Here is a 15345-nt window from a genome sequence, read left to right as displayed (position 1 = left end):
CGGAGGGTACTCTCCCTCCCACCCCCTCCCTTACCATGTTCCACTCTCGAACAACGCGTGGGTAGAAGCCTTGTCGGTATGCGTCTGTATTGGCTAATAATTCCTCGACCTTTCTTGTCATGGTCAATTCGCGAGATGTGTGTGGCAGGAATCAATACGAGGGTTGTCCAGAAAGTAAGATCCGATCAGTCGCGAAATGGAAACCACAGTGAATACCAGAAACGTTTTATTTGCAACAGTTGTTGTATCAACTTTCCAATATCCTCGTCAAAGAAAGCAGCCGCCTGTGCTTTCGGCCAGTTATCTGCACTGGTGTGCAGCTCGTTGTCTTTGGAAAAATTTTGTCTTCATAGCCAGCGGTTCTTGTGAGCAGAGATGAGACCCAGGGGGAGCCAATTACGGACTGTATTGTGAGTGACCAAATGCTGCAGGAGCGTCTTCATTGCCCCTGCAGTGTGCGGCCGAGAATAGGCATGATGCAGGAACTGCTCGACAGTTGTGTTATGTGGGCTGCGTGACACAGGCGAAATCGCTAACCAAGCCCTCGTACTTGGCGGGAGATGCTATTCCCTACGCATCTTTACGCCCTCCCTGTTTACTCAAAACTGAAAAGAGTGACGCGAGACGATCGACGGGCGTACTACAGACACTGCCCAACACATTTGTGCAAAGCTTTACCGGATTTTCCCAGTAGTTTCCATTTCGCGACCGATCGGAATTTACTTTCTGGACAACCATCGTATGTTATCTGACTCCTATTGGAAAGTGCTCTCCCGAACTTTCAATAGTAAATCTCTCCGTGATGGACAATGCCTCTCCCCACTGGAGTTTGTTGAGCATCTTCGTAACGATCTCAACCCGACTAAACGATCCAGTGACTAAACGCGCCGCTCGTCTTTCGATCTTTCCTGTCCCTTCTATCAGTGCTACCTGATAACGATTCCACACTGATGAACAATAGTCAAGAGTCAGTCGAACAAACGAGTCGATCGAATAAATGCCTTATAAGCTATTTCCTTCGTGGATAATTGCATTTCCTTAAGGTTCTTCCTATGACCCTCAGTCTGGCATCCGCTTTTCCTAATATTTGTTTTATGTAGTCGCTCCAATTAAGGTCGCTCTGGCTGGTTAGGCCTAGATATCTTACGGTAGATACTGTTTCCAGGAGTTTCTCATCAATAGTGTGGTTGTACAGTAGTGGATTTCTTTTCCTACAGGGTATGTATGAGTAATATGCACAATTCAACAATCCTCTGCAGGTCGTCCTCCAAATCGATACTGTCTTCTGGCGCTCCTACTTTCGTGCAGAGAACGAAATCATCTGCGAACAGCCTTAAACAGCATCCAACGCTTTCTACTAGTTCATGTACACTACTGGCCATTAAAATTGCTACATCAACAAGAAATGCAGATGATAAAAGGGTATTCATTAGACAAATATATTATACTAGAACTGACATGTGATTACATTTTCACGCACTTTGGGTGCATAGATCCTGAGAAATCAGTACCCAGAACAACCACCTCTGGCCGTAATAACGGCCTTGATATACATGGGCATAGAGTCAAACAGGGCTTGAATGACGTGTACAGATACAGCTGCCCATTCAGCTTCAACACGATACCACAGTTCATCAAGAGTAGTGACTGGCGTATTGTGACGAGCCAGTTGCTCGGCCACCATTGAACAGACGTTTTCAATTAGTGAGAGATCTGGAGAATGTGGTAGCCAGGGAAGGAGTAGAACATTTTTCTGTATCCAGAAAGGCCCGTACAGGACCTGCAACATGCGGTCGTGCATTATCCTGCTGAAATGTAGGGTTTCACAGGGATCGAATGAAGGGTAGAGCCACGGGTCGTAACACATCTTAAATGTAACGTCCACTGTTCAAAGTGCCGTCAATGCGAACAAGAGGTGACCGAGACGTGTAACCAATGGCACCCAATACCATCACGCCGGATGATACGCCAGTATGGCGATGACGAATACACGCTTCCAATGTGCGTTCACCGCGATGTCGCCAAACACGGATGCGACCGTCATGATGCTGTAAACAGAACCTGGATTCATCCGAAAAAATGACGTTTTGCCATTCGTGCACCCAGGTTCGTCGTTGAGTACACCATCACAGGTGCTCCTGTCTGTGATGCAGCGTCAAGGGTAACCGCAGCCATGGTTTCCGAGCTGATAGTCCATGCTGCTGCAAACGTCGTTGAACTGTTCGTGCAGATGGTTGTTGTCTTGCAAACGTCCCCATCTGTTGACTCAGGGATCGAGACGTGGCTGCACGATCCGTTACAGCCATGCGGATAAGATGCCTGTCATCTCGACTGCTAGTGATACGAGGCCGTTGGGATCAAGCACGGCATTCTGTATTACCTTCCTGAACCCACCGATTCCATATTCTGCTAACAGCGATAGGCTACAATCCGACCTTTATCAAAGTCGGTAACGTGATGATACGCGTTTCTCCTCCTTACACGAGGCATCACAACAACGTTTCACCAGGCAACTCCGGTCAACTGCTGTTTGTGTATGAGAAATCGGCTGGAAACTTTCCTCATGTCAGCACATTGTAGGTGTCGCCACCGGCGCCAACCTTGTGTTAATGCTCTGAAAAGCTGATCATTTGCATATCACAGCACCTTCTTCCTGTCGCTTAAATTTCGCGTCTGTAGCACGTCATCTTCGTGGTGAAGCAAATTTAATGGTCAGTAGTGTATATAAACTGATAACAGTAATGGTCCAATCACACTTCCTTTATGTATTGTTCTGTTAAGTGAGTGGTGCAAGAAAGTCTTGAATCCAGTCGCAAATCTGGTACGATGCTCGTAAGCTCGTATTTGTTTCACTAAACGGCACTGCAGGATGGCGTCAAATGTCTTCCTCAAGTCAAGGAACACGGCATCAACGTGAGCTCCGTAGTCTACGGCACTGTGTATCTCATGGAGGAACAGAGTCAGCTGAGCTTCTCAAGATCTCTGCTTGCGGAATCCAAGTTGACTTTTATGCAGGGGATTAGCGTTTTCCAACATCATCATAATACCTGAGCGTAGAACATACCCCATAGTTCTACAATCGATTGACGTCAGTGATGTAGGTCTTTAGTTATGCGCATCTGTCCCACGGCCCTTCTCGAAAACGGGAATGACTTGCGCTTTTTTCCAGTCGCTAGGTACCCTTCGTTGCTCCAGCAATCTACGATAAATTGCTGCTAGAAGGGGAGCGAGTTCTTTCGTATAATCCTTATAGAATCTCATCGATATCACTTCTGGTCCCGATGCCTTTACACTATTAAGCAGTCGGTAATCTAAATATCTGCCATTTCGACGTTCGTACGATGATTGAAAGATAGGACCGTCTTACGATATGCCGGAAATATCTAATTTTAGTTTTTTATTAATTTTCAATGACACATTTTGAATTGTTTCATTACAGTTTTTTTAACTAATATGCAAGTAGCAGAATGTACCGTGTTCATTGGTTAACATTTTGGTAACATTTGACGGAGAGCTGCACTACATAGATGAAAGATATTGTTTGTTATAGAGCAAGGAGACGAACAGTCAGTGGCTGCAGTGTCTGTGTATGTAATAGTGGTACTTACCGGAAGAGATTTGGCTCGATGTGGGTAAAATGTCAGATGTTAAGGATGGAGGAAGCCGTTTCATGCCATGGAATATTAGCCATAAAATTTTACTGGAGGCACTGCGAGAGACAAAGAGACGAAAATGCCAGTCCGCCACTAGAAATACAACACCTGCCTGCACAATGCGTACGCCCAGCAAGACATATAAGTGGTACAAGCCGTTAAGTGATGCTTTCAGCATTTCTTTAATATTCAAATTTAAGTAATTCCGAAGATTTAATGAGCGTTTTATCCATCATAATAAAATTATAGTTGTAGTGAAACACTGAAGTAGCGATTGATAGAATTAATTTTTGCATTGATACGGAAAGATAACAGCCAATAGTGCCATAAAGTCATTTGAAAAGACTATAATGTCCCTCTACGAAATACACTGAGGTGGCAAAAGTAATGGGATGGCGATATGCACATATACAGATGGCGGTAGTATCGCCTAGCAAGGTATGAAAGCCGGCCGAAGTGGCCGTGCGGTTAAAGGCGTTGCAGTCTGGAACCGCAAGACCGCTACGGTCGCAGGTTCGAATCCTGCCTCGGGCATGGATGTTTGTGATGTCCTTAGGTTAGTTAGGTTTAACTAGTTCTAAGTTCTAGGGGACTAATGACCTCAGCAGTTGAGTCCCATAGTGCTCAGAGCCATTTGAACCAACCATTTGAACCAAGGTATGAAAGGGCAGTGCGTTGGCTGAGCTGTCATTTGTTCGCAGGTGATTCATGTGAAATGTTTCCGATGGGATTACGACCGCACGTCGGGAATTAACAGACTTTGAAAGCGGAATAATTCCTGGAGCTAGACTCATGGGATATTCCATTTCGGATATCGTTAGGGAATTCAATATTTCGAGATCCACCGTGTCAAGAGATGGCCGACAACACCAAATTTCAGGCTTTACCTCTCACCTCGGACAATGCAGTGGCCGAAGGCCTTCACTTGACAACCGAGAGCAGCGGCGTTTGCATAGAGTTGTAAGTGATAACAGACAAGCAACACTGAGGAAATAACCGTAGGAATCAAAGCGGGACGAAAGATGAAAGTGCCCGTTAAGACAGTGAGGCGGAATTTGGCGTTAATGGGCTATGGTAGCAGACGACCGACGCGAGTGGCTTTGTTAACAGCACGACATCATCTGCCGCGCCTCTCCTGCGCTCGTGGCCACATCGGTGGGACCCTGGACGACTGGAAAACCGTCACCTGGTCACATGAATCCCCATTTCAATTGGTAATAGATGACTGTAGTGTTCGAGTGTGGTGCAGACCTCACGAAGACATAGACCCAAATCGTCAACAAGGTATTGCGCAAGCGGGTGGTGGCCCCATAATGGTGTGGACAGTGTTTACACGGATCATTGAATGGAAATGGTTATGTCGGTTTACTTGGAGACCCTTTGCACCCATTATGGATTTCATGTTTTCAAACAACGATGGAATTTTTATAGAAGACAGTGCGCCGTGTCACTGGGCCACAGTTGTTTGCGATTGGTTTGAAGAACATTCTGGAAGGCCGAGCGAATGATTTGGTCACCCAGATTGCCAGACGTAAATCAAATGGCTCTGAGCACTATGGGACTTAACATCTGAGGTCATCAGTCCCCTAGAACTTAGAACTACTTTAACCTAACTAACCTAAGGACATCACACACATCCATGCCCGAGGCAGGATTCGAACCTGCGACCGTAGCGGTCGCGCAGTTCCAGACTGAAGCGCCTAGAACCGCTCGGCCACCACGGACGGCCGACATAAATCCAATCGAGCATTTATGGGAGATATTCGAGAGGTCAGATCGTGCACAAAATCCTGCACCAGCAACACGCCCGCAATTAATGACGGCTGTAGAAGAGGTAACATGGCTCAGTGTATCTGCAGTGTACTTCCAACGACTTTTTGACTCCATGCCACGTCGAGTTGCTACAGTACGCTGGGTAAAAGGAGGTCCGACATGATATTAGGAGGTATCCGTGACTTTTGTTGTCACCTCAGTGTAGTCTGATAGCATTACGTATTGAAAAGCCATCAATCATTTCTCAGTATTGGACCAGCTGCTTAGCATTTTCGATGCTGTTTTTCAAAACTTGCAGTATTATTTTTGTGCGTGCTTAACAATAACTTAGTGTGGATGTGTGTGTGTGTGTGTGTGTGTGTGTGTGTGTGTGTGAATGATTTTCTGAATGTATGCTAAGTTATTCATTGCGTAAACGAAGTGTTGATTGTTCTCATTATAAATTCTTAACTAGACATTCGTCAACTTTGGTTGTATTTATGAGTTTGGAAATTGTGGTAAGGTCTTACGGACCAAACTTCTGAGGTCATCGGCCATTAAGTTTACTCACTATTGAATGTAACCTACGCTAAGGATGACACACACACCCATGCCCGAGGGAGGACTCGAACCTCCGACGGGGGGAACCGCGCGGACCGTGACAAGACGCCCGAGACCGCGGGGGTAACCCCGCGTGGCTATTTATGATTTCGTGGAATTACTTCATATAAGAAATACGCTCGTGAATGTGCAGTACTCGTACTAAGCGTGTTTGAAAATTTTTCTTGTCAATATGAGAATAAGCGTCCGATTAGCCTACGCTCAATATTCCGTAACAGGAAAAGTTACAGGCTGGATGAATAAATCTGTGACAAGAGCTACGGTATAGAAGACAAGAAAAAACAAATCATTGATCTGGGCACTGGGAAAGCTGAGGGTCTGGAAGTATGAATTGTTAGAACGTCTTCGAGGTTCAGCTGATTTGGTGCCTTGTAACTTCCGCCCGTTCCTACGTCCAAAGGGAAACGTGAATGGAAAACCTAAAGTGAACCGTGTCCAACAATAGTGGCCACCGAGTCTCTGAGGATGAGCAAACTTTTCAAAATGCCCATTGCAACTCGAAGCGAAACCCTTATGGGTATCGTCCTACCAGACCGGTAAACACATTATGTATTACCACAGCCAGTCTTAGCTCATGCCTTCTGCCGGTTTCACTGTAAAGTGAAACTAACCATGCCCAACAGATACTCGTATTTAAGTCTCCAAGGGTCAATGATCACAGAAAAGGGCACAATGCCAAATAGACAAATTTCCTTAGTAAGAAACTGCGTACTGTGACAATCTCTACGAGGGGTAGTCATAAAGTTTTGATTATCACCTCGAAAAATTCAAACCGCAATCGCGATGCTTGGAGATGGTATTAATCCTTCTCTACAGATTCGCCCTTGAATGCGACCCAAAGACTGAAAACTTGGCAGAGACTTTGTAAAAGTTCGGATTTTGACGTTCCACTTCAAAAATCTCTTTGACGTCATTCTGGAAATGCCTACCATGCAATGGTTTTTCCATTCGAAGAAGGTAAAAGAAGTCACGGGGTGCCATGGCAGGGGAAAAAAAGAGAGAGAGAAAACTTGATAACCCAAAGAAGCAGTTCGTGAGGGTGAGTCCTGTACAGAAAGAGCTGGGGCACTGTCGTAGAACAAAAATACCCCTTTAGACCATTTCCCATGATGCTTCTTCTTCACAGTCTCGTCAGGAGATTTTGGTAGTAACCTCCAATGACAGTTGCCCCTTACGAGCATAATCTGTTAGCAGCACCCGACGGCAGTCCTACAAAACGCTCAACATCAACTTGCCCGATGATAACTGCGTCTTCACCTTTTTCATGATTAGGCCCCTAAAGAAGTCATCTCGATTGGCCTAAAAAATTGAGTTGGGAACTGAGAAATAGCATCTTCTATTGAGAGGCCCATTTGAAATTTAAATTGAAACTGACTGGTGCCTTAGTGTAAGAGAGGCGTCTTACTGTTCTTGTGTACGTAATCATTTCTATTAACTTCGACCCGAATGTAAGTAATGAGACTGGTCGGTAATCAACAATATCTGTCATTACCTTTCTTGTAAAGGAATCTCACAACAGCATATTTCATTCTCTCTGCGAATATACCCTGTGATCGGGATGTTCTGTACATGTTAATGAATGCCTGACATTTATGCGAAGAACGGAAGTAAACCTAGAAAAATAATGTCGTAGTTCAACGCCAAGAGCTAGTGTACAAAGATCGTGACGATGTCCTCCAGAGATGGGAAGAATATCTAAAAGAGCTATATGACACAAGCAGCAAACCAGAAACTGTGGAAGTTGAATCACACAACAGTATAAGTGATGACGAGAAAGGACCAACCATCATAATGGAAGAAGTAAAGTCTGCCATAGCTGCAATGAAAAATGGCAAAGCGGTAGGTACAGATACGATACCAGGAGAAATATTAAAATGCATGAACCAAGATGGAATAAGAGAAATATTGAGATTATGTAATAAAATATATGACAGTGGTGAATGGCCTGAGGACTTTCTGACAGCAGTAATGATCCCATTACCGAAAAAAACAAGGAATCAAGAAATGCAGCGAGCACAGGACAATCAGGCTCATTTCACGTGCAGCCAAAGTGATGTTAAGAATAATTAATAAAAGATTTGAAAAAGTAATGGAGGAGAATCTTGGTGAGGAGCAGTTTGGCATTAGACGGAATACGGGCACCGGAGATGCAGTAGGACTCCTAGGAATCTAGGGAGAAAGGTTTATTGAAAAAGGTAGAGACCTATGTATGTGCTTCATCGATCTAGAAAAGGCATTTGACATTGTGGTTTGGGACAAGCTGGCGACTATAATGAGGGAAAAGAGAATAGACTGGAACACCAGGAGACTTGTTTACATTACATCTCAATCAAAAAGTTTCAATTAAAGTGAGAGGAGAAAGTACAAATTGGATCGGACTAGGAAAGGGAGTAAGATAAGGATGCTGTCTATCACCTACCCTTTTCAACCTCTTCTTGGAAAATATGATTGACCAATGCTCATTAGAAGACAAAGGCGTAGAAATTGGAGGAAGAAGAGTAGGGTGTTTGAGGTTTGCTGATGACATGGTCCTTCTAGCCACAGGGGAAAAAGAATTACAGGATTTGGTGGACACCATTGAAACTAACGGAAAAAATATGGAATGAAAATTAACACAAATAAAACAAAAGTATTGGCACTAGGAGGAAATAAGAAAATAAAAATTATGCTGAGTGGAGAAATACTAGAACAGGTGCAAAATTTTAAGTATCTTGGATGCAGGATAGACACCGACTGGAAGCGCAACACAGAAATTAAAACAAGGATAGCAATGGCAAAAGAGGCGTTTTATAAGAAAAGGAGAATTTTCTGCAGCGGTCTCAACAGAGAACTCAGGAAGCGACTCATAAAATGTCTTGTATGGAGTGTTCTTCTATATGGCGCTGAAACATGGACTATGAAGAAGAAAGACAGAGAAAGGCTGGAGGTTTTTGGGATCTGGACATGGCGGAGGATGGAAAGAATAAGTTGGATGGACATAGTAAAAAGTGAAGAGTTACTGAGAAGAGTGGGAGAGAAAAGACAGTTACTAGATGTAATAAAGAGAAGAAAAAGAAATAGGATTGGGCATATGTTAAGAAAGAATGACGAACTGATAAAAACAGTTTTAGAAGGTTATGTAGAAGGGAAAAGGAAGCAAGGAAGAAAGAGATTCCAGACACTGGATGACATGATGGACGGTAGAACATACAGCAGCCTTAAGAAGGAAGCAATGGATCGCAGAAAATGGAGAGGCAAAGGACCTGCTAATACAGCAGATAACTGATGATGATGATTACAACCAGTTTGTCCTCAAACAGTCATCAGGTACCATAAAACATTTAGAACAGTTTCTCGGCAGTATAAAACCTATGGCGTCAAACAAAATCGACCATAAGTCACTGTTATCATGTAGTAAAATATATTAAACTGTCAATAATAAAATGACGTTTTTTTAAAAATATCTACTATTGGGACACTATCTTCAAAAAATATATTAGGGTTTTAGTAATTAACATGAGATTTTATCAACTCCATGGGAGATTTTGCATTTGACTGAATTAACTACATTCTTAACTTCTTTGGCAAAGCATGGAGCAGCTGTGGTCTCTGTTGCTTTCTCTCTTGAACTGGCCTAACCAATTTTCTGAGTTTTTTAGAGGAATTTATTATTACATATGTTGTCTCCCTGACTGCTACTGCTTATTACTTCTCTGTTTTCTTCAAGAAACAAGGAACTCACGTTCCGTAACTGATTTTCCAGTTTCTCTGGGAATGTGTAGGGTCGTCTGGGATTGGTTCCAAGTGATACAGTTACAGAGATGGTAAGGAATCAAAGATATAAGAGTCAAGACATCATCTAGGACAGAATTATATTTGGTAACATTGTTAATTACTGGGAGCAAAGGTAGTATTGTTGTTGTTTTTGGGGGAGAAGACCATACATCGAGTCAATCGGTCTCATTGGATTAAAGAAGGACGGGGACGGAAGCTGGCCGTGCCCTTTCAAAGGAAACATCCCGGCATTTGCTTGGAGCGATTTAGGGAAATGACGGAAAACCTAAATCAGGATGGCCGAACGCGGGATTGAACCGTCGTCCTCCCGAATGCGAGTCCAGTGTGCTAACCACTGCGCCACTTCCCTCGGCCAAAGGTAGTATTGAAAGACAGCTTTCAAAGAGATTAACTTGATGCTCGTGACGATATTCGCCATCGAGTTGAGGCGGCTGTGAACGAGAGTTTGAATAAGCTATGCGCCGGCCGCAGTGGCCATGCGGTTCTAAGCGCTAGAGTCTGAAACCGCGCGACCGCTACGGTCGCAGGTTCCGAATCCTGCCTCGGGCATGGATGTGTGTGATGTCCTTAGGTTAGTTAGGTTTAAGTAGTTCTGAGTTCTAGGGGACTGATGACCAAAGAAGTTAAGTCCCATAGTGCTCAGAGCCATTTGAACCAATAAGCTATGTAAGAGCTAAGCGAAGCTTTAAGGCACAAATTGTGGATCAGTTTATGAGACTGAGAGAAGCATTTGCACTAGAAACAACAGCGGAGAACATTGGAGACGGGTGTATTCGGTTCCCATAAAGTATGGTGTGGTTATGAGAGAAATACATCCCCGGACAGCTATGTTACTACTAAGCTATGGAAGCTCTCGCGTCTGTTCTAAAAATAAAGTTTTGACTATTCATTTTACAAAACGTATTGATTGGAAGGGTGAAAAAGAATTTTGGGTCAGGTGGATTACCAGTAGCAGGTTATATTGACCTGAAGTTCGGCTCATGACATGCAATCGTGTACACCCACTCGTGTTGACACGCAATAGGCGAGGAACTTAACTGCATCACTTAGGGAAATGAAGAGCCCACCTAGTAACCCGCTTGTTCGAAACTAATGAGTAATGAATGACGCGCCTGAAAGCGGCTGCTGAAACCAGATTTGAGGAGCGCGCAGTTTGTGAGGTCCCCCGTTGCGACAACCGAATAGTTAGGTGGGGACGGCGCCGATTAGCACATCGAAGGCGAGAGTGCTGTGGGAAGGATGGGGGGGGGGGGGGAGGGGGGAGGGGGGCGACATCTGCCGTGCGGATAGTAGCTCCGCGTCCGCCAATAGCTGCGATCGAGGCCACGCCATCCCCCGCCGCGCCGGTATAAAATATTAGACCGCGCGCCACACACACGCACTACTACTGGTAATCGGGAGGTCGCCGCTGGGACGAGCCACAAGGTTTCGCGTCGACCTCCAGCCTTCGTCGATCGCACACGCTGTGAGTAGTGTTCTTTTATGGAACTTCTTTGCGTCCTCGCTCCCTGCTATTGGTGTGATATAGTCAGTGATCTCTGGGTACAGCCGTAAATAGCTACGGAGTGAGCATTTGGATGCACAGAACGAGAATTATGTCCGCAGCTTCTGCTGCAGCCGAAGTCACGTGATTGGGACAGCACTTTGTAGCCCGTATAGCGCTAAATGTATTTTGAGTGTTATTACTTCGCTACTACGGATAGATCACCTTCAGAAGTACAGTGAAATTTTGTATATGTTTTTTACAGACACCTCAACAATTTTATACCAGGAACTGAAGTTGATGTAAAGATGTGAAGAGCAACGATATTGTGCTTTTCCGCCAAGTATTATAGCTCATATTCCACTAAATTTACATTTTTTCGGCAACAGGATAAGAAGTGACAACAAACAATCTTTTTCTTTACGTTTTCTATTGTATTTATTCATAATGTCGAATCTCTGTTCTAATTATGTGTAATTATGTTACAATTACACTGTGGAAGACGCCAAAGTATCACGAAAAAACAACGCATTTGGAACTCGAAATTGTTATAGTAAATACGGTAAGCAATTTTCACCACCTGCTTACCCATTTTTATTTCCAAGTATTCATTATTTGCCCATCCGCTTTTTATAGAAAAGTAAAAGATCTATAACATTTTTTTTGCCATCTCATCAGGAAAGTAAAACCGTATGCAACGCACGAAAAAATAGAAGATTAATGCTCGAATTTTGGAGTAATAAAAGAAGAGACTGCCAACAATATTATTTTTGTTTTCTATTGTACTGATTCATCTTGTAGAATCTGTTCTAATCAGTTACGTTACAATGAGACTGAATAGGAAATTCTCTGATGCAGAAATACTTAGATACACACAAGAGTTTGGGAACCTGCATAAACTGGAGGAAATTAACCAGGCTGTCAGGTATAAATTTTATCTCGATGTGAACATGGGACCAATACGTATACACTGACTTGGAATTTACTCAGACACACTTGCAAATTTACCTGGCGCCTGTCTCGTGAACATATCGCCCCAAAACCGCAGAAATTATCTCTAAAATAGAGTACAATACCGTGTCTCGATATTTTTCAACAAATAAAGAGCCTCATATCAACATAACTTTTTCAAATATACATGTTGTACATACCTCTTAAAAGTAAATGGTTCTCATTTCGCACACTTCTCTTTTTGTTCTAAGCAACGACAATACTGCACCATAGCTATCAAGAAAACTCAGACGTGCAGAAACGTTTATAACAGAAGGCGAATACGCCTAATATTCAAGTTTCGCTATTACAGCAAAATGCAGACAAGCAGCGCCGTCCCAAAGACATGTGACGAACGCGCTTCGTTGTTGAGAAAATATGCAGTAGACTATGCTGACTCCATAGATGTACGTACTCTATGGGTACAATCAAATATACTGATCGTCAAGATGAAATTATACCTAATTGAAAAGTCATGAACTACGTGGGTAAAATATGTGTTTACGTAAAACTTTCGTTTTCATTTTGGCAAATCTACGAAATCTAACGAGAACAAAACTGCAGTTAATGTCTGTCAAGAGCTAACGTGGTGGAATAACTTTCCCTAGCGTCTTTGATTTATCCCACATAAAACAAAGCAGTTCTTCGGACTGAATTATGAGCCGTACGATGTGTAAGAATTCACATTAATTATTTCAAATGCTACAGTTTCAAACATTAATTGTATAACTTCCTGTTAGATTAGAACCATGTACAGGAACGAGACTCGAACTCGAGACTTTTGCCTTTCGCGCGGCCTGGGTCGCGCTTGGGTAGTTCACTTAGTAGAGCACTTGCCCACGAAAGGCAAAGGTCCCGAGTTCGTGTCTCGGTGCTGCACACAGTTTTAATCTGCCAGGAAGTTTCATTTCAGCGCACACACTGCTTCAGACCGAAACTTTCGTTCTGGATAATTAGTAAGCTTTTTATACTTCTCTACGAGATGATAGAGGCTGTAACTTAATAAATGGTTATGTTTCTGAATTATATCCTACGTCTGCCAGAATGTAACACATTAGAAGACGGACCTGTAGCAAACAATTGTAGCGTACTGTGTCAGGGTACATACTGTACTGCATTTTAGAGTTATGGACAAGAACAATTTCAAAATCAGCCACGTAAAAATTTTATATACTGTTTTATTTATGACAGTAGCAGTTACCGAAAATAATTCGAGCATACAATGACGAGTTTCTGGCAAATAGCTTAGTTGCGTGTTCTATTTCTTTTCTTTAGTGTATAATTAAGTTACTTTTGTTTTAATTTCTGATAGCAGATCGCGTCGGGGATTGGTTATTCAGCTGGTTCGTCTGATAGTAGTCGACCTTGAATATATACTAAAAACGTTCTAGGTAATTGTATTGTGGGAAATGTGTGCACATACACAATGCAATTACCATTGTGTGGAGACAGTTCCGTACCTGTGGATTAGATATTCGTTTCCGTACTGTTTTGGGAACAGGTTTAGAGATTATGTCATAAATATGTTTACCAATAATTGCTAGATGAAACCTCTCTCGTTCGTTTACGTACGCGCCCTACGCTAGTGAACTCATAAGGGGCCGTTCAGTTCGTTTCGTCTCATACATGTTTAACAGGGAATAAGAGGTAAAGCGTCGGTGCAAAGGACCATAATGAAACAAAGCGGCTGAAGATGTCGCAACCACTGTACTGATACCTACCCACTAATACGTTGTTGCTCTTCGCACGGGAGCAACTGGTTCGAATCTTTGTCGCGAAAGACATTGACACGGCCAAAACATTCACGGAAAAAGGAGGAGACGAACTGGTCTACAGCCAGATTGCGTGCCAGTACCCCGGCTTAAATTCCAAACCTCTTCACAGCGTCATATAAGTGCGGTCATAGGATACTGCTGTCCAACCACATCGGATGAGGAGGGAGGCGGCGTGGTGCGCTAAGCTCGGTTTCCATCGTATTCCTTCCATCAAACAGTAGGCTACTCATCCCTGACGATACAAACATTCGTGGGAGTTATCCAGACAATGTCAGTGCACATTAATTGAAGTCATGCGCAAAAAAGCAGGCTAACTCTCAAATGTAAAAACTTAGAGATAAGTGTTGTCATCTGTTGTTGGGTTCGGGAACTATTAAAATGGGCATTGGTCTCGTCCGTGCATATTACTTACAAGGGAACCTCCCCATCGCACCCCCCTCAGATTTAGTTATAAGTTGGCACAGTGGATAGGCCTTCAAAAACTGAACACAGATCAATCGAGAAAACAGGAAGAAGATGTATAGAACTATGAAAAAAATAAGTAAAATATACAAACTGAGTAGTCCATGCGCAAGATAGGCAACACCAAGGATAATATGGGCTTAAGAGCGCCGTGGTCTCGTGGTTAGTGTGAGCAACTGCGGAACGAGAGGTCCTTAGGTCAAGTCTTCCCTCGAGTGAAAAATTTAGTCTCTCTATTTTCGCAAAGTTATGATCTGTCCGTTCGTTCATTGACGTCTCTGCTCATTGTAATAAGTTTAGTGTCTGTGTTTTGCGACCGTACCGCAAAACCGTGCGATTAGCAGACGAAAGGACGTGCCTCTCCAATGGGAACCGAAAACATTTGATCGCGAGGTCATAGGTCAACCGATTTCTCCACGGGAAAACATGTCTGATATATTCTATACGACACTGGTGACGGCATGTGCGTCACATGACAGGAATATGTTGTCGACCCACCTAACTTGTACACTTGGCGAATGGGTAAAAAGATTCTTCTACCTTGCCCGATTTAGGTTTTCTTGTGGATGTGATAATCACTCCCAAAAAAGTGATGAAAACATAAGAGTTTGTCACATAAACTGCAGCAAATGAATGCAACAGTTTCACAATCGCACAGTTTTCCCTGTGCTCTGTCAAACATATATTTTTAACGTTTTCAAAGTTTTCCGTGTGTGGACCTTCAAATCCTGCATATGTCCAAGCAAATTGGAACATGTCCTGGAATTTCCGGACGGACGGACGGACAGATAATTGTTTGAAAATAAAAAATTAAACTTTTCACTCGAGGGAAGAC

General features: G+C 43.2%; 1 protein-coding gene across 1 annotated transcript in view; it reads left to right on the top strand.

The window, feature by feature from the left end:
• Window positions 1-11189: 11189 nt before the first annotated feature.
• Window positions 11190-15345, top strand: part of LOC124777686 (mast cell tryptase-like) — a 126501-nt gene continuing 122345 nt past the window's right edge. The window contains exon 1 of the mRNA XM_047253162.1: window positions 11190-11265. The gene's annotated coding sequence lies outside the window, so the exon portion shown is untranslated. The remainder of the gene's footprint in view (window positions 11266-15345) is intronic.

The sequence above is a fragment of the Schistocerca piceifrons genome, chromosome 2 (assembly GCF_021461385.2).
Source record: "Schistocerca piceifrons isolate TAMUIC-IGC-003096 chromosome 2, iqSchPice1.1, whole genome shotgun sequence".
Lineage (NCBI taxonomy): Eukaryota > Metazoa > Arthropoda > Insecta > Orthoptera > Acrididae > Schistocerca > Schistocerca piceifrons.
Note: the sequence above shows the minus strand (reverse complement) of the source record. Positions and strands in the feature narration are given on the sequence as shown.